Source organism: Bombina bombina, chromosome 7, assembly GCF_027579735.1.
Source record: "Bombina bombina isolate aBomBom1 chromosome 7, aBomBom1.pri, whole genome shotgun sequence".
Lineage (NCBI taxonomy): Eukaryota > Metazoa > Chordata > Amphibia > Anura > Bombinatoridae > Bombina > Bombina bombina.
Window position 1 is genome coordinate 633,845,691 of NC_069505.1, and position 22,117 is coordinate 633,867,807.

At 35.9% G+C, this 22,117-nt stretch overlaps 1 protein-coding gene across 1 annotated transcript in view; it reads right to left on the reverse strand.

Moving 5' to 3' along the window:
* Positions 1 to 22,117, reverse strand: part of EXOC3L2 (exocyst complex component 3 like 2) — a 100,398-nt gene that overhangs the window by 77,608 nt on the left and 673 nt on the right. The gene's annotated exons all lie outside the window — the stretch shown is intronic.

The window sequence follows — 22,117 nt, forward strand, 5'->3', positions numbered from 1 at the left end:
AAATAACATAATTTATGTAAGAACTTACCTGATAAATTAATTTCTTTCATATTGTCAAGAGTCCATGAGCTAGTGACGTATAGGATATACATTCCTACCAGGGGGGGGGCAAAGTTTCCCAAACCTCAAAATGCCTATAAATACACCCCTCACCACACCCACAAATCAGTTTAACGAATAGCCAAGCATTGGGGTGATAAAGAAAGGAGTAGAAAGCATCAACAAAGTAAATTTGGAAATAATTGTGCTTTATACAAAAAAAATCATAACCACCATAAAAAGGGTGGGTCTCATGGACTCTTGCCAATATGAAAGAAATGAATTTATCAGGTAAGATCTTACATAAATTATGTTTTCTTTCATGTAATTGGCAAGAGTCCATGAGCTAGTGACATATGGGATATCAATACCCAAGATGTGGATCTCCACTCAAGAGTCACTAGAGAGGGAGGGAATAAAAATAAAAACAGCCATATTCCGCTGAAAAAATTAATCCACAACCCAAAAAATAAGTTTATTTTCATTTTTGAAAGAAAAAAACTTAAATCAAAAGCAGAAGAATCAAACTGAAACAGCTGCCTGAAGAACTTTTCTACCAAAAACTGCTTCCGAAGAAGCAAATACATCAAAACGGTAGAATTTAGTAAATGTATGCAAAGAGGACCAAGTTGCTGCTTTGCAAATCTGATCAACTGAAGCTTCATTCTTAAAAGCCCACAACGTGGAGACTGATCTAGTAGAATGAGCTGTAATTCTCTGAGGCGGGGCTTGACCTGACTCCAAATAAGCTTGATGAATCAAAAGTTTCAACCAAGAAGCCAAGGAAATAGCAGAAGCCTTCTGACCTTTCCTAGGATCAGAAAATAAAACAAATAGACTGGAAGTCTTCCTGAAATCTTCAGTAGCTTCCACATAATATTTCAAAGCTCTTACCACATCCAAAGAATGCAAGGATCTCTCCAAATAATTCTTAGGATTAGGACACAAGGAAGGGACAACAATTTCTCTACTAATGTTGTTAGAATTCACTACTTTAGGTAAAAATTGAAATAAAGTCTGCAAAACTGCCTTATCCTGATGAAAAATTAGAAAAGGAGACTCACAAGAAAGAGCAGATAACTCAGAAACTCTTCTAGCAGCAGAGATGACCAAAAGGAAGAACACTTTCCAAGAAAGTAGTTTAATGTCCAAAGAATGCATAGGCTCAAATGGAGGAGCCTGTAAAGCCTTCAGAACCAAATTAAGACTCCAAGGAGGAGAAAATGATTTAATAACAGGCTTAATACGAACTAAAGCCTGTACAAAACAGTGAATATCAGGAAGTATAGCAATCTTTCTGTGAAATAAAACAGAAAGAGCAAAGATTTGTCCTTTCAAGGAACTTGCAGACAAAACCTTATCCAAACCATCCTGAAGAAACTGTAAAATTCTATGAATTCTAAAAGAATGCCAGGAGAATTTATGAGAAGAACACCATGAAATGTAAGTCTTCCAAACTCTATAATAAATCTTTCTAGAGACAGATTTACAAGCTTGTAACATAGTATTAATCACTGAGTCAGAGAAACCTCTATGACTTAGTACTAAGCGTTCAATTTCCATACCTTCAAATTTAATGATTTGAGATCCTGATGGAAAAACAGACCTTGAGATAGTAGGTCTGGCCGTAACGGAAGTGGCCAAGGTGGGCAACTGGACATCCGAACCAGATCCGCATACCAAAACCTGTGTGGCCATGCTGGAGCCACCAGCAACACAAATGATTGTTCCATGATGATTTTGGAGATCACTCTTGGAAGGAGAACTAGAGGCGGGAAAGTGTAAGCAGGATGATAACACCAAGGAAGTGTCAGCGCATCCACTGCTTCCGCCTGAACATCCCTGGACCTGGACAGGTATCTGGGAAGTTTCTTGTTTAGATGAGAGGCCATGAGATCTATCTCTGGAAGACCCCACATCTGAACAATCTGAGAAAACACATCTGGATGGAAAGGCCACTCCCCTGGATGTAAAGTCTGGCGGCTGAGATAATCCGCCTCCCAATTGTCTTCACCTGGGATAGATATTTACAGATATATTTAAACATACAAAGAACAGTTTTTAAGATAAGAACATTGGAATGTAAAGTATTTACAGTAAAAACATATTTTTCTAATTTAAAAGGTATTTGAGTGTAAAGGGCTCCTAAGTGTATATACTGTATGTATATATATATATATATATATATATATATTCATCAATAAACACATAAATACACACACATATACACCCATATTCATATTTAGACACACACACATACATATATATATATATATATATATATATATATATATATATATATATATATATATATACAGTATATATGCAAATACATACATTATAGCCCTTTCCAGTCAAATACCTTGTCATATACCATATCCCTTTTAACTCTTAGAAAAAAAAAGTAATATTTATATGAATTATTTTTTTAGAAACTGTATATATGAGTAACACTTTACTTTAATGTATCTTTGTTTAACCCTTACACTTTAACCTATGACATGTAAAGTTTAATCTCTCTACTTAAAATGATTAAATGGGGCCGATTTATTAATGTGCGGGCTATAAAGATCGTGTCCGCCCCTGCATTTATCAGTGTACAAGCATTTCGTGTAAAATGCTTGTGCAATGCCGCTCCCTGCAGATTTGCGGCCAATTCGCCGCTAGCAAGGGGTGTCAATACTTCGATCATATCCGCTGCTTCTTAACTTAAGTTTCCGTCGGAAACAGCCGCATACGCTGCATCTTAAATCTGCCCCAATTTGTTTTGTGTCACTTGTACAAATATTGCTCATGTGAAATGTATTTCTGTACTAGCAGTTTTGTGTTTCCTGAACCTACAACTAAAATAACCAATGACATGCAAAAATACCACTAAATGTATGTTAGACCCACCACAGTTACACCTACATATATAGACACGTATATGTGTGTGTAATTATAATTGCATATTATATGGATATCCCTTAAAGGGACAGTATACACTCATTTTCATATAACTGCATGTAGTAGACACTACTATAAAGAATAGAATGCACAGATATTGATATAAACATCCAGTATAAAACCATTTAAAACTTAATTAGAAGCTCCCTTGTTTAGCTCTGTTGAAAAGGTAGGTGGAAAGCCCACTGCAATTGGGAAATAAGACACTCCCCCCCTCCCCCTTTGTTTGCATATGCACAAACAGGAGCAAGCTCGAGTAGGTATACGTCAGTATTCTCCTAAAACGTTGGGGCTTGGTTAGGAGTCTGAAAATCAGATCAATCTTATTTAAAAATAAGCAAAACTATACATTTTTTTAAAACAAAACAGTATAGGCTATATAAATGGATCATCTACAAAACATTTATGCAAAGAAAAATCTAGTGTATAATGTCCCTTTAAGTATATACACATTATATGAACATATAATCTTATAAACAGACAGACAGATAGAGAGATAGATAGATAGAAAGACAGATAGACAAATAACATAATTTATGTAAGAACTTACCTGATAAATTAATTTCTTTCATATTGTCAAGAGTCCATGAGCTAGTGACGTATAGGATATACATTCCTACCAGGGGGGGGGGCAAAGTTTCCCAAACCTCAAAATGCCTATAAATACACCCCTCACCACACCCACAAATCAGTTTAACGAATAGCCAAGCATTGGGGTGATAAAGAAAGGAGTAGAAAGCATCAACAAAGTAAATTTGGAAATAATTGTGCTTTATACAAAAAAAATCATAACCACCATAAAAAGGGTGGGTCTCATGGACTCTTGCCAATATGAAAGAAATGAATTTATCAGGTAAGATCTTACATAAATTATGTTTTCTTTCATGTAATTGGCAAGAGTCCATGAGCTAGTGACATATGGGATATCAATACCCAAGATGTGGATCTCCACTCAAGAGTCACTAGAGAGGGAGGGAATAAAAATAAAAACAGCCATATTCCGCTGAAAAAATTAATCCACAACCCAAAAAATAAGTTTATTTTCATTTTTGAAAGAAAAAAACTTAAATCAAAAGCAGAAGAATCAAACTGAAACAGCTGCCTGAAGAACTTTTCTACCAAAAACTGCTTCCGAAGAAGCAAATACATCAAAACGGTAGAATTTAGTAAATGTATGCAAAGAGCACCAAGTTGCTGCTTTGCAAATCTGATCAACTGAAGCTTCATTCTTAAAAGCCCACAACGTGGAGACTGATCTAGTAGAATGAGCTGTAATTCTCTGAGGCGGGGCTTGACCTGACTCCAAATAAGCTTGATGAATCAAAAGTTTCAACCAAGAAGCCAAGGAAATAGCAGAAGCCTTCTGACCTTTCCTAGGATCAGAAAATAAAACAAATAGACTGGAAGTCTTCCTGAAATCTTCAGTAGCTTCCACATAATATTTCAAAGCTCTTACCACATCCAAAGAATGCAAGGATCTCTCCAAAGAATTCTTAGGATTAGGACACAAGGAAGGGACAACAATTTCTCTACTAATGTTGTTAGAATTCACTACTTTAGGTAAAAATTGAAATAAAGTCTGCAAAACTGCCTTATCCTGATGAAAAATCAGAAAAGGAGACTCACAAGAAAGAGCAGATAACTCAGAAACTCTTCTAGCAGCAGAGATGACCAAAAGGAAGAACACTTTCCAAGAAAGTAGTTTAATGTTCAAAGAATGCATAGGCTCAAATGGAGGAGCCTGTAAAGCCTTCAGAACCAAATTAAGACTCCAAGGAGGAGAAAATGATTTAATAACAGGCTTAATACAAACTAAAGCCTGTACAAAACAGTGAATATCAGGAAGTATAGCAATCTTTCTGTGAAATAAAACAGAAAGAGCAAAGATTTGTCCTTTCAAGGAACTTGCAGACAAAACCTTATCCAAACCATCCTGAAGAAACTGTAAAATTCTATGAATTCTAAAAGAATGCCAGGAGAATTTATGAGAAGAACACCATGAAATGTAAGTCTTCCAAACTCTATAATAAATCTTTCTAGAGACAGATTTACAAGCTTGTAACATAGTATTAATCACTGAGTCAGAGAAACCTCTATGACTTAGTACTAAGCGTTCAATTTCCATACCTTCAAATTTAATGATTTGAGATCCTGATGGAAAAACAGACCTTGAGATAGTAGGTCTGGCCGTAACGGAAGTGGCCAAGGTGGGCAACTGGACATCCGAACCAGATCCGCATACCAAAACCTGTGTGGCCATGCTGGAGCCACCAGCAACACAAATGATTGTTCCATGATGATTTTGGAGATCACTCTTGGAAGGAGAACTAGAGGCGGGAAAATGTAAGCAGGATGATAACACCAAGGAAGTGTCAGCGCATCCACTGCTTCCGCCTGAACATCCCTGGACCTGGACAGGTATCTGGGAAGTTTCTTGTTTAGATGAGAGGCCATGAGATCTATCTCTGGAAGACCCCACATCTGAACAATCTGAGAAAACACATCTGGATGGAAAGGCCACTCCCCTGGATGTAAAGTCTGGCGGCTGAGATAATCCGCCTCCCAATTGTCTTCACCTGGGATATGTACCACAGAGATTAGACAGGAGCTGGATTCCGCCCAAGTAAGTATCCGAGATACTTCTTTCATAGCTTGGGGACTGTGAGTCCCACCCTGATGATTGACATATGCCACTGTTGTGATATTGTCTCTCTGAAAACAAATGAACGGTTCTCTCTTTAACAGAGGCCAAAACTGAAGAGCTCTGAGAATTGCACGGAGTTCTAAAATATTTATTGGTAATCTCGCCTCTTGAGATTTCCAAACCCCTTGTGCTACAATAACCAAGGTGAGGGGAGCTAAAGGTATAATTTGTGGTGTTTGTATGTTACTGTGTAACCTAAATAAGAGTTTATGCTTATACGTTTTGATTGAAAAAATAATATATTTATTTTAAAACACTTTAAAACATTTTAAAACATGTGCATAATAAAAGTATAGAGCTCTATTACTTTAAGACATATAAAACAATATACCATATATAATTTGTAATAACAATACTGGAGGATAGAAAATAGTTGCTATAATATTGTACACTTTTTGCTTGCTTCTGTGGTCTAGAAAGTCTCTTTTGAGGCTTTAAAAGTTTCGTATTATTGTTATTCTGGTACTCACGATTTTGTCTTGAGTGTAAAAAGGCTTTTTAGCTTTTTAGCTTTATGGGGTCATAAAAAACCGTTGCGGAGGCAATATACGTTTGGAGTGATTACAGCCTTTAATTTGACAATCTTGCTTTTTTGCTTTTTGTGGCTTTGGAGATTAATAGGAACAAGTAGTAGATTTGTTTCTGTTTCCTTTGTTAGGAGTTACAAAGTTTTAAAAGAGGGTGATACAATGTATATCTCCATTGGCTGTGCTAAAGAAAAATCTTAGCCGTTTTATCGTTGTTGTGGTGCTTGAAAGTTCCTCGATGTTTAGCGGGGTTCAATTTGAAATATCCGTTGGTCTCTGAGACTGTATACCCTATTTTTTGCTAGTATGGTGTTCAGGGTTTGCAGGAGTCTCTAAGAGGCTTATAGCGTTTGAAAATTCCTCGATCTTTAGCAGGAGTTTAATTAGGAATATCCGTTGGTCTCTGAGACTGTTTACCCTTATAATTTTGCTGGTAGGTGTTCAGGGTTTGCAGGAGTCTCTAAGAGGCAGTTCTGACTGTAGTGCGGTGTTTTGTTTTGCTTCTTTTGCGCTTATTATTTCAAGCGCTAGTTAGAGTTGAATCCGTTGAAGGGAAGATAGTTCTTATCCCACAGTGTGGGCATAAACTGTCAAAGAGGGTGCACACTCAGGTGGGCAGATCTACGCGTTTCGGCGGGTGCCTTTATCAAGATGCCTCTGAGAGTGTTCGCGGTCCTATTTAAAAAGGGGTAGGTAGGTCCTGATTGGTTAATTAGAGAATCTTTGTTGACCAATCTTTGTGCAGATATTTGAGCAGTGTGTTCGGTTACATTTTTAGCTGTAGTACAGATTTGTGAAATGATATGATAACGTCAGCTTGATTGAAAATTTTAACATATAAAGCTACTCATAATTTTCTAAACATAGTTGATCTGATTGTGTGTTTAGTTTGTGTGTGCGCCCTCTATAAGACATTATATAGTTGTAGGAAATAAACTATATAAAAAATTTTGTGAATAGGAAAAAATAAACTATATATAATTGTGAGTTGGAAAGAAGGGGGGGGGGTGTTTGGACATATGTGATAACTTTGAATTTTTGCATCAGCATAACAATGCTTTAATTATTTTGCAGTTTTGTAGCTGAATGCTGTTAAAAGTTGCGACAAATTTCGAAACGATGATGTAATATGATATATTCCTCTTTGAATATATGTAAATATAGGAATGTTTAAATCTAAAAGTATTAGATCAGAAAGTTTAAATCAAACTCCATATTTAATCCATGTGGATATAAAGTTTTAAAGGAGTAAATATATTCCGCTTCTTTTCTAAGTAGGAGGTTTTCTAGATTTCCCCCTCTGGGATTAAGGAAAACTTTTTTGACTCCCCAATATTTCAGGTGGTGGATATTGCCATTATGATATTCAGTAAAATGTTTATATAGATTGGTGTTAGTTGATTTATGTTCGATATGGTGAAGGTGTTCTCTTATGCGGTCTCTAAGCATACGGCTAGTTTGGCCAAAGTATTGGTAACCACATAAACATTGTAAACAATAAATGACATTCTTATCTGAACATCGTATGATTTCTTTGATGTTGATATATTGATTGTTATTGTTAAGAAACCTTCAACTTTTTCTTTGTTAAGATCGAATGTATTGGGGTTGTGGATTTCCTTATTTTTAAATTCACTTGGTGATAGTATGTTTTTCAGATTTTTTGCTTTCTTAAAAATGATGTCTGGATTATTTTTCAATCTATGTCCCAAAATTTGGTCATGTTTTATATAGTGCCAGTGTTTGTTTAAAATCTTTTTGATTTCATGATGTTGTGAGTTGTATTGCGTTATAAAAGGTATAAATAAGGGATCGTTTCTGTTTTGGTTAGGTTCTGATTTTTGTTTTGGCGCGAGTATCAAGTTCCTATCCATTTCTTTTACCTCTAATTGTGTTTTCTCCAAAGTGTGGATGTTATATCTTTTTTCAATGAATCTTTGTTTTAAGGTTTCTGATTGGGTGGAGTATTGATTAATATCTGAACAATTTTTCCTGATTCTGGTGAATTGATTTTTGGGGATATTTGTTTTCCATTTATTTAGGTGGCAGCTTTTATTGTGTATGTAGTTATTGGCATCTGTTTTTTTAAAAAAGGTTTTGGTTGTAATCATCATATTTTTAATTTCTATTTCTAAGTCCAAATAGTGAATTGAATTTGTACTGAATTCATGAGTGAAATTAAGGCCTAGTATGTTGTTATTTAAGTTCGCCTCTCCAAATTATAAATAGGTCATCTATATAGCGGTAATATAGCACAAGGTTCGCCCCCCATGGGCTAGAATTGATGTAATTATGTTCAAAATAACCCATGAATAGATTAGCATAACTGGGGGCGAACCTTGTGCTATATTACCGCTATATAGATGACCTATTTATAATTTGGAGAGGCGAACCTGAACTTCTAGAATTATTTCTAGAAGACTTAAATAACAACATACTAGGCCTTAATTTCACTCATGAATTCAGTACAAACTCAATTCACTATTTGGACTGAAATAGAAATTAAAAATATGATGATTACAACCAAAACCTTTTTTAAAAAAACAGATGCCAATAACTACATACACAATAAAAGCTGCCACCTAAATAAATGGAAAACAAATATCCCCAAAAATCAATTCACCAGAATCAGGAAAAATTGTTCAGATATTAATCAATACTCCACCCAATCAGAAACCTTAAAACAAAGATTCATTGAAAAAAGATATAACATCCACACTTTGGAGAAAACACAATTAGAGGTAAAAGAAATGGATAGGAACTTGATACTCGCACCAAAACAAAAATCAGAACCTAACCAAAACAGAAACGATCCCTTATTTATACCTTTTATAACGCAATACAACTCACAACATCATGAAATCAAAAAGATTTTAAACAAACACTGGCACTATATAAAACATGACCAAATTTTGGGACATAGATTGAAAAATAATCCAGACATCATTTTTAAGAAAGCAAAAAATCTGAAAAACATACTATCACCAAGTGAATTTAAAAATAAGGAAATCCACAACCCCAATACATTCGATCTTAACAAAGAAAAAGTTGAAGGTTTCTTAACAATAACAATCAATATATCAACATCAAATAAATCATACGATGTTCAGATAAGAATGTCATTTATTGTTTACAATGTTTATGTGGTTACCAATACTTTGGCCAAACTAGCCGTATGCTTAGAGACCGCATAAGAGAACACCTTCACCATATCGAACATAAATCAACTAACACCAATCTATATAAACATTTTACTGAATATCATAATGGCAATATCCACCACCTGAAATATTGGGGAGTCAAAAAAGTTTTCCTTAATCCCAGAGGGGGAAATCTAGAAAACCTCCTACTTAGAAAAGAAGCGGAATATATTTACTCCTTTAAAACTTTATATCCACATGGATTAAATATGGAGTTTGATTTAAACTTTCTGATCTAATACTTTTAGATTTAAACATTCCTATATTTACATATATTCAAAGAGGAATATATCATATTACATCATCGTTTCGAAATTTGTCGCAACTTTTAACAGCATTCAGCTACAAAACTGCAAAATAATTAAAGCATTGTTATGCTGATGCAAAAATTCAAAGTTATCACATATGTCCAAACACCCCCCCCCTTCTTTCCAACTCACAATTATATATAGTTTATTTTTTCCTATTCACAAAATTTTTTATATAGTTTATTTCCTACAACTATATAATGTCTTATAGAGGGCGCACACACAAACTAAACACACAATCAGATCAACTATGTTTAGAAAATTATGAGTAGCTTTATATGTTAAAATTTTCAATCAAGCTGACGTTATCATATCATTTCACAAATCTGTACTACAGCTAAAAATGTAACCGAACACACTGCTCAAATATCTGCACAAAGATTGGTCAACAAAGATTCTCTAATTAACCAATCAGGACCTACCTACCCCTTTTTAAATAGGACCGCGAACACTCTCAGAGGCATCTTGATAAAGGCACCCGCCGAAACGCGTAGATCTGCCCACCTGAGTGTGCACCCTCTTTGACAGTTTATGCCCACACTGTGGGATAAGAACTATCTTCCCTTCAACGGATTCAACTCTAACTAGCGCTTGAAATAATAAGCGCAAAAGAAGCAAAACAAAACACCGCACTACAGTCAGAACTGCCTCTTAGAGACTCCTGCAAACCCTGAACACCTACCAGCAAAATTATAAGGGTAAACAGTCTCAGAGACCAACGGATATTCCTAATTAAACTCCTGCTAAAGATCGAGGAATTTTCAAACGCTATAAGCCTCTTAGAGACTCCTGCAAACCCTGAACACCATACTAGCAAAAAATAGGGTATACAGTCTCAGAGACCAACGGATATTTCAAATTGAACCCCCGCTAAACATCGAGGAACTTTCAAGCACCACAACAACGATAAAACGGCTAAGATTTTTCTTTAGCACAGCCAATGGAGATATACATTGTATCACCCTCTTTTAAAACTTTGTAACTCCTAACAAAGGAAACAGAAACAAATCTACTACTTGTTCCTATTAATCTCCAAAGCCACAAAAAGCAAAAAAGCAAGATTGTCAAATTAAAGGCTGTAATCACTCCAAACGTATATTGCCTCCGCAACGGTTTTTTATGACCCCATAAAGCTAAAAAGCTAAAAAGCCTTTTTACACTCAAGACAAAATCGTGAGTACCAGAATAACAATAATACGAAACTTTTAAAGCCTCAAAAGAGACTTTCTAGACCACAGAAGCAAGCAAAAAGTGTACAATATTATAGCAACTATTTTCTATCCTCCAGTATTGTTATTACAAATTATATATGGTATATTGTTTTATATGTCTTAAAGTAATAGAGCTCTATACTTTTATTATGCACATGTTTTAAAATGTTTTAAAGTGTTTTAAAATAAATATATTATTTTTTCAATCAAAACGTATAAGCATAAACTCTTATTTAGGTTACACAGTAACATACAAACACCACAAATTATACCTTTAGCTCCCCTCACCTTGGTTATTGTACTTCATTCTTTGACAGTCGTTTGAAGGAACGACTGTCACACTTGTAGGGTTTAGAGCGTGGTTATATAAACCAATTTCCCCAATATTAACACTCACCAGGTGCACTCACTCTAAACTTGTTTTTCACAAACCCCTTGTGCTGTCAGAGATCCCCAAACAGCTCCCCAACCTGAAAGACTTGCATCTGTTGTGATCACAGTCCAGGTTGGGCGAACAAAAGAAGCCCCTTGAACTAAACGATGGTGATCTAACCACCAAGTCAGAGAGTGTCGTACATTGGGATTCAAGGATATTAATTGTGATATCTTTGTATAATCCCTGCACCATTGATTCAGCATACAAAGCTGTAGAGGTCTCATGTGAAAACGAGCAAAGGGGATTGCGTCCGATGCTGCAGTCATGAGACCTAAAACTTCCATGCACATAGCCACTGAAGGGAATGACTGAGACTGAAGGCGCCGGCAGGCTGCAACCAATTTTAAACGTCTCTTGTCTGTTAGAGACAGAGTCATGGACACTGAATCTATCTGGAAACCTAAAAAGGTGACCCTTGTCTGAGGAATCAAGAAACTTTTTGGTAAATTGATCCTCCAACTATGTTTCCGAAGAAACGACACTAGTTGATTCATGTGAGATTCTGCAGTACGTAAAGACTGAGCTAGTACCAAGATATCGTCCAAATAAGGAAACACCGCAATACCCTGTTCTCTGATTACAGAGAGTAGGGCACCCAGAACCTTTGAAAAGATTCTTGGAGCTGTTGCTAGGCCAAATGGAAGAGCAACAAATTGGTAATGCTTGTTTAGAAAAGAGAATCTCAGAAACTGATAATGTTCTGGATGAATCGGAAAATGAAGGTATGCATCCTGCAAGTCTATTGTGGACATATAATGTCCTCGCTGAACAAAAGGCAGAATAGTCCTTATAGTCACCATCTTGAGATTTGGTACTCTTACATAACGATTCAAAATTTTCAGATCCAGAACTGGTCTGAATAAATTTTCCTTCTTTGGGACAATGAATAGATTTGAATAAAACCCCAAACCTTGTTCCTGAAGAGGAACTGGCATGATTACCCCTGAAGACTCCAGGTCTGAAACACACTTCAGGAAAGCCTGAGCTTTTACTGGATTTGCTGGGATACGTGAGAGAAAAAATCTTCTCACAGGAGGTCTTACTCTGAATCCTATTCGATACCCTTGAGAGACAATGCTCTGAATCCATTGATTTTGGACAGATTTTATCCAAATATCCTTGAAAAACCTTAATCTGCCCCCTACCAGCTGAGCTGGAATGAGGGCCGCACCTTCATGCGGACTTAGGGGCTGACTTTGGTTTCCTAAATGGCTTGGATTTATTCCAATTTGAGGAAGGCTTCCAATTGGAAGCAGATTCCTTGGGGGGAGGATTAAGTTTTTGTTCCTTATTCTGACGAAAGGAACGAAAACGGTTAGAAGCCTTAGATTTACCCTTAGGTTTTTTATCCTGAGGCAGAAAAACTCCCTTTCCCCCAGTGACAGTTGAAATAATAGAATCCAACTGAGAACCAAATAAATTATTACCTTGGAAAGAAAGAGATAATAATCTAGATTTAGATGTCATATCAGCATTCCAAGATTTAAGCCACAAAACTCTTATAGCTAATATAGCTAAAGACATGGATCTAACATCAATTTTGATAATATCAAAAATGGCATCACAAATAAAATGATTAGCATATTGCAGTAAGTGAATGATGCTAGATAAGTCAGAATCCAATTCCTGTTGCGCTAAATTCTCCAACCAGAAAGTTGATGCAGCCACAACATCAGCTAAAGAAATTGCAGGTCTAAGAAGATGACCTGAATATAAATAGGCCTTCCTTAGATAAGATTCAAGCTTTCTATCTAAAGGATCCTTAAAGGAAGTACTATCTTCCATAGGAATAGTCGTACTTTTAGCAAGAGTAGAAATAGCCCCATCAACTTTGTGTATTTTTTCCCAAAACTCTATAGATTTTACTGGTAAAGGATACAATTTTTTAAATCTTGAAGAAGGAATAAAAGAAGTACCTGGCTTATTCCATTCTTTAGAAATCATATCAGAAATAGCCTCAGGAATAGGAAAAACCCCTGGAGAAACCACAGGAGGTTTAAAAACAGCATTTAAACGTTTATTAGACTGAACGTCAAGAGGACTGGTTACCTCAATATCCAAAGTAATGAACACTTCTTTTCATAAAGAACGCATATACTCTATTTCAAATAAGTAAGTAGATTTGTCAGTGTCAATATCTGAGGAAGGATCTTCTGAATCAGATAGATCCTCAGCAGAAGAGGATGAATTATTATGTTGTTGGTCATTTGAAATTTCATCAGCTAAATGAGAAGTTTTAAAAGACCTTTTACGTTTATTAGAAGGTGGAAATGCAGACAAAGCCTTCATAATAGATTCAGAAACAAATTCTTTAAAATCCACAGGTATATCATGCACATTAGAAGTTGAAGGAACTGCAACTGGCAATGTACTATTACTGATGGAAACACTATCTGCATGTAAAAGTTTATCATGACAACTATTACAAATGACATTTGGTGGAATAATTTCTACAATTTTACAACAAATGCACTTAGCTTTGGTAGAACCGATGTCAGGCAGCAATGTTCCAGCAGAAACTTCTGAGGCAGGATCAGGTTGAGACATCTTGCACAATGTAAGATAAAAAACAACATATAAAGCAAAATTATCTATTTCCTTAAATGACAGTTTCAGGAATGGGAAAAAATGCAAAAGCATAGGGCTCTTGATAGAGAAGAAAGCAGGAGGCAAACATGAATGGGGTATTGAAATAATGAAAAAGTTTGGAGCCAAGTATGACGCACAACGTAACGTAAACTTTTTTGGCGCCAAAAATAACCGGAAATGACACACTCGCGTCACTAATGACGCAACCGTGTGAAAGGTCTCGGCGTCAAGTATGACGCCGGAAATGACGAAGTTGCGTCATAGACGTATTTTTCCATGCCAAAAATATTTTCGCGCCAAGAATGACGCAATAAAGTTTAGCATTTGACATACCCGCGGGCCTAATGCTGCCCGCAATTTGCAAGAAGTAGTCAATTGAAAAAAGACTAAACCCCAGGTAAGAAAATTTTTTCTTTAAAAGATGTTAATATTTCCCAAATATGAAACTGACAGTCTGCAGAAGGAAATACATGAACCTGACTCATGGCAAATATAAGTACAATACATATATTTAGAACTTTATAAAAATGCATAAAGTGCCAAACCATAGCTGAGAGTGTCTTAAGTAATAAAAACATACTTACCAAAAGACACCCATCCACATATAGCAGATAGCCAAACCAGTACTAAAACAGTTATCAGTAGAGGTAATAGTAAATTGAGAGTATATCGTTGATCTGAAAAGGGAGGTAGGAGATGAATCTCTACGACCGATAACAGAGAACCTATGAAATAGACCTCCGTTAGGTAAATCATCGTATTCAAATAAGTGATACTACCTTCACGTCCCTCTGACATTCGCTGTACTCTGAGAGGAATCAGGCTTCAACAATGCTGAGAAGCGCATATCAACGTAGAAATCTTAGCACAAACTTACTTCACACATATATCAGAGCACACATATATCAGAGCACACATATATCAGAACACACACATGCACACATACACACAAATATATCAGAACACATATATATATATGCATACACACACATGCACACACATATCAGAACACACACATGCACACATATATCAGAACACACATATATGCATACACACACATATTCACACATAAATCAGAACACATATATCAGAGCACACATATATCAGATCACACACATATGCACACATATATCAGAGCACACACATATCAGAACACACACATGCACACATATATCAGAGCACACATATATGCATACACACATAAATCAGAACACATATATCAGAGCACACATATATCAGATCACACACATATGCACACATATATCAGAGCACACATATATGCATACACACACATATATAAGATCACACAAATATATCAGATCACACATATATCAGATCACACAAATATGCATACACACACATATATCAGAGCACACATATATGCATACACACACATATATCAGAGCACACATATATGCATACACACACATATATAAGATCACACAAATATGCATACACACATATATCAGATCACACATATATCAGAACACACATATATGCATATACACACATATATCAGATCACACATATATGCATACACACATGTACACATATATCAGAACACACATGCACACATATATCAGAACACACACACATGCACACATATACCACACACGCACAGATATATCAGATCACACATAAGCATACACACACATATATCAGTACACATATATGCATACACACACATATATCAGTACACATATATGCATACACACACATATATGCATACACACACATATATCAGTACACATATATGCATACACACACATATATCAGTACACATATATGCATACACACACATATATCAGTACACACATATATGCACACACACATATATCAGTACACACATATGCATACACACATATATGCATACACACACATATATCAGTACACACATATATGCACACACACATATATCAGTACACACATAAGCATACACACACACATATATCAGTACACACATATATGCACACACACACATACATCAGAACACACATAAGCATACACGCACATATATCAGTACACATATATGCATACACACACATATATCAGTACACATATATGCATACACACATATATCAGTACACATATATGCATACACACACATATATCAGTACACATATATGCATACACACACATATATCAGTACACATATATGCATACACACACATATATCAGTACACACATATATGCACACACACATATATCAGTACACACATATGCATACACACATATATGCATACACACACATATATCAGTACACACATATATGCACACACACATATATCAGTACACACATAAGCATACACACACACATATATCAGTACACACATATATGCACACACACACATACATCAGAACATACATAAGCATACACACACATATATTAGTACACACATATGCATACACACACACATATCAGTACACACATATATGCACACACACACATACATCAGAACACACATAAGCATACACACATATATCAGTACACATATATGTATACACACACACATATCAGTACACACATAAGCATACACACACATATATGTATACACACACACATATCAGTACACACATATATGTATACACACACATATCAGTACACATATGCATACACACACACATCAGTACACACATTATGTATATACACACACATATATCAGTACACACATATGCACACACACACATACATCAGAACACACATAAGCATACACACACATATATTATGCATACACACACATATATCAGTACACACATATATGTATATACACACACACATTTATCAGTACACACATATGCATACACACACACACATATCAGTACACACATACATATATCAGTACACACATATGCATACACACACACATATCAGTACACACATATATGCACACAAACACATATCAGAACAAACATAAGCATACACACACATCTCAGTACACACATATATGTATACACACACACACACATATATCAGTACACACATATGCATACACATATATCAGTACACACATATGCATACACACACACAAGCACACACACACATATATATCAGTACACACATATGCATACACACACACACACACACACATATATATATCAGTACACACATATGCATACACACACATATCAGTACACACACATATATCAGTACACACATATGCATACACACATATCAGTACACACATATATGCACACAAACACATATCAGAACACACATAAGCATACACACACATCTCAGTACACACATATATGTATATACACACACATATATCAGTACACACATATGCATACACACACACACACACACACACATATATCAGTACACACATATGCATACACACACATATCAGTACACACGCATATATCAGTACACACATATGCATACACACATATCAGTACACACATATATGCACACAAACACATATATCAGAACACACATAAGCATACACACACATCTCAGTACACACATATATGCACACAAACACATATCAGAACAAACATAAGCATACACACACATCTCAGTACACACATATATGTATACACACACACATATATCAGTACACACATATGCATACACATATATCAGTACACACATATGCATACACACACACAAGCACACACACACATATATATCAGTACACACATATGCATACACACACACACACACACACATATATATCAGTACACACATATGCATACACACACATATCAGTACACACACATATATCAGTACACACATATGCATACACACATATCAGTACACACATATATGCACACAAACACATATCAGAACACACATAAGCATACACACACATCTCAGTACACACATATATGTATATACACACACATATATCAGTACACACATATGCATACACACACACACATATATCAGTACACACATATGCATACACACACATATCAGTACACACACATATATCAGTACACACATATGTATACACACATATCAGTACACACATATATGCACACAAACACATATATCAGAACACACATAAGCATACACACACATCTCAGTACACACATATATGTATACACACACACATATATCAGTACACACATATGCATACACACAGGAGCACATATATCAGTACACACATATGCATACACACACATATGCATACACACACATATATCAGTACACACATATGCATACACACACACACATATATCAGTAGTATACACACACATATATCAGTACACACACATATATGCATACACACACACATATATCAGTACACACATATCAGTACACACATACTGTATATGCACACACACACATATCAGAACACACATAAGCACACACACACATATTTCAATACACACATAAGCATACACACACATATATCAGTACACATATATGTATACACACATATATCAGTACACACATATATGCACTCACACACACATACATCAGAACACACATAATCATACACACACATATTTCAGTACACACATAAGCATACACACACATATATCAGTACACATATATGTATACACACATATATCAGTACACACATATATGTATACACACATATATCAGTACACATATGCATACACACATATATCAGTACACATATATGTATACACACATATATCAGTACACACATATATGTATACACACATATATCAGTACACATATGCATACACACACATATCAGTACACACATATATCAGTACACATATGCATACACACATATATCAGTACACACATATATGTATACACACATATATCAGTACACATATGCATACACACATATCAGTACACACATATATGCACTCACACACACATACATCAGAACACACATAAGCATACACACACACATATCAGTACACACATATATCAGTACACATATGCATACACACACATATCAGTACACACATATATGTATACACACATATATCAGTACACATATGCATACACACACATATCAGTACACACATATATGTATACACACATATATCAGTACACATATGCATACACACATATATCAGTACACACATATATGCACTCACACACACATACATCAGAACACACATAAGCATACACACACACATATCAGTACACACACATATGCACACATATATTAGAACACACACACATATATCAGTACACACATTAGCATACACACATATCAGTACACACACACATATCAGTACACACACATATGCACACATATATTAGAACACACACACACATATATCAGTACATACATATATGCATACACACACACGCACACACATATATCAGAGCACACATATAAAATCAGAACACACACATGTATATAAACTTACACTGCGGACTTCTGCTCAGATTCCCGGTCCCTATGAACCCTGCAAGTTTAAAGCAAACAGGTTCACTGGTATTTTAGTACAAGATCTTTTCAGTTTGTTGAGTCGGGCAGATATCAGTAGTAACAAGTAGGTACATATACGCTACAGAGATGTGAGAAATCATTAGACGCTGGCTGCATTGTGCCACAAATAAAAGTCTCCCCTATATAATTATGTACAATACAGGTGTCACTGGACCTAAAACAGGGGCACATAAAAGAGAATCAGCTTTCTGATGCGGAGATGCCAAACACTTCAGTTACTAGAGATCTGAACCTACTGAGCCCAGTTAGTCTATAGAGTCGTAGACAAATACAGAGAGGGATTTAAATATCACAAGCAATGTGATAGTCCTGAGGCTTGTGCCTGTTTTTATACTGTTTACATTCAGCAGATGGGTGCTAGGTACACAGAGAACAAACACAGGGACACATTATTAGAATGTATGAAATAACAGGAATACTGAGGAAAAGGTTGTGTAGTTACAGGGAACAGCCTTCCAGCACAGACCTATAAATGCCCTGTGTATAGCAACGTTCTACCTGTATATAGTGTACCAATGCTTGCACAACCCTACATATACCACCTACCTCCATTTCCTGGGTACCCAGGGCATAATTATGGGTAGAGAGACAGTCCTGGCTGGTTTGGGGTATAACAGATAGTTGTTTAAGACTGGCAGATGAGACCGTCCCTGGGTGTTCTCCAAAACAAACTGTGCTAACAGCACGAGGAAATGAGGGAAATCTCAAATTCATATAGACATGTGACCTTATTTAGTAATCAGCTGCTCTAAAAAATGTGTCAGTCTGTCAGCAGTGTTATAAGCAGGTACTAACAGGGGCTATAGGTACCCTTTATAAGAGGCACTTTGTACTGCCAGGAGCTATAGGTAACCCCACTATAAGGGGCACTTTGTACTGATAGGAGCTATAGGTAACCCCACTATAAGGGGCACTTTGTACTGACAGGAGCTATAGGTAACCCCTCTATAAGGGGCACTTTGTACTAACAGGAGCTATAGGTACCCTTTATAAGAGGCACTTTGTACTAACAGGAGCTATAGGTAACCGAACTATAAGGGGCACTTTGTACTGACAGGAGCTATAGGTAACCCCTCTATAAGGGGCACTTTGTACTAACAGGAGCTATAGGTACCCTTAATAAGAGGCACTTTGTACTGACAGGAGCTATAGGTAACCCCTCTATAAGGGGCACTTTGTATTCACAGGAGCTATATAAGTAACCCCTTTATAAGCGGCATCTTGTATTGATAGGAACAATAGGTAACCCCTTTATAAGGGGTACTTTGTATTAATAGGAGCTATAGGTAACCCCTCTATAAGGGGCACTTTGTACTGACAGGAGCTATAGGTAACCCCTTTATAAGGGGTACTTTGTATTAATAGGAGCTATAGGTAACCCCTCTATAAGGGTCACTTTGTATTCACAAAAGCTATAAGTAACCCCTCCATAAGGGGCATCTTATATTGGTAGGAGCTATAGGTAACCCACTTTGTATTTACAAGAGCTATATTTACCCTCTATAAGGGGCACTTTGTATTTACAAGAGCTATATTTACCCTCTATAAGGGGCACTTTGTATTTACAAGAGCTATATTTATCCTCTATAAGGGGAACTTTGTATTTACAGGCGCTATATTTACTTTGTTTACAAGGCTACTCTCTATAAGGGGCACTTTGTATTTACAGGAGCTATATTTACCCTCTATAAGGGGCACTTTGTATTTACAGGAGCTATATTTACCCTCTATAAGGGGCACTTTGTATTTACAGGCACTATATTTACTTTGTTTACAAGGCTACCCTCTATAAGGGGCACTTTGTTTACAAGGCTACTCTATAAAGTGCATGTTTATATATACATATACCTACATAAATACAGGTATACAAATAGATAATCCTGTGTACATACAGATACACACATACAAACACACTGGCACCTTATAACTCTATTTATTCAATCACACTGATATATCTGTAATCTTCCAAACTGATAGTGAGATGTGTACATACAGACATACACCTACACACATATATATGCAAAGCAGCACCTATGTATATAGATACACACCAATACTGCTACATACAGACATACACCTATACACATATATATGCAAAGCAGCACCTATGTATATAGATACACACCAATACTGCTACATACAGACATACACCTATACACATATATATGCAAAGCAGCACCTATGTATATAGATACACACCAATACTGCTTCTACACTTATCACTATATACTGCGTTACAGATGTGTGTATACACACACACAATCCAAATATACATATAGACACACACACAAATACACATAGACACAAATAAACAGACACAAACAATAATATACATCACACACAAAAATACTCATGTACACACACAAATACACATGTACACACACAAATACACACACACAATCCAAATATACATATATACACACACACAAATACACATAGACACAAATAATCAGACACAAAAAATAATATACATCACACACAACAATAAACATGTACACACACAAATACACATGGACACACACACACACATGAACGCACACACAAATACACATGAACACACACACAAATACACATAAACACACACACACAAATACTCATGTTCAAACACACACACAAATACAAATGTACACACACACGCACACACAAATACTCATGTATACACACACACACACAAATGTACACACACACACAAATACACACAGACACAAATAGACACAAACACTAATACACATCATACACAAAAATACTAATGTACACACACACA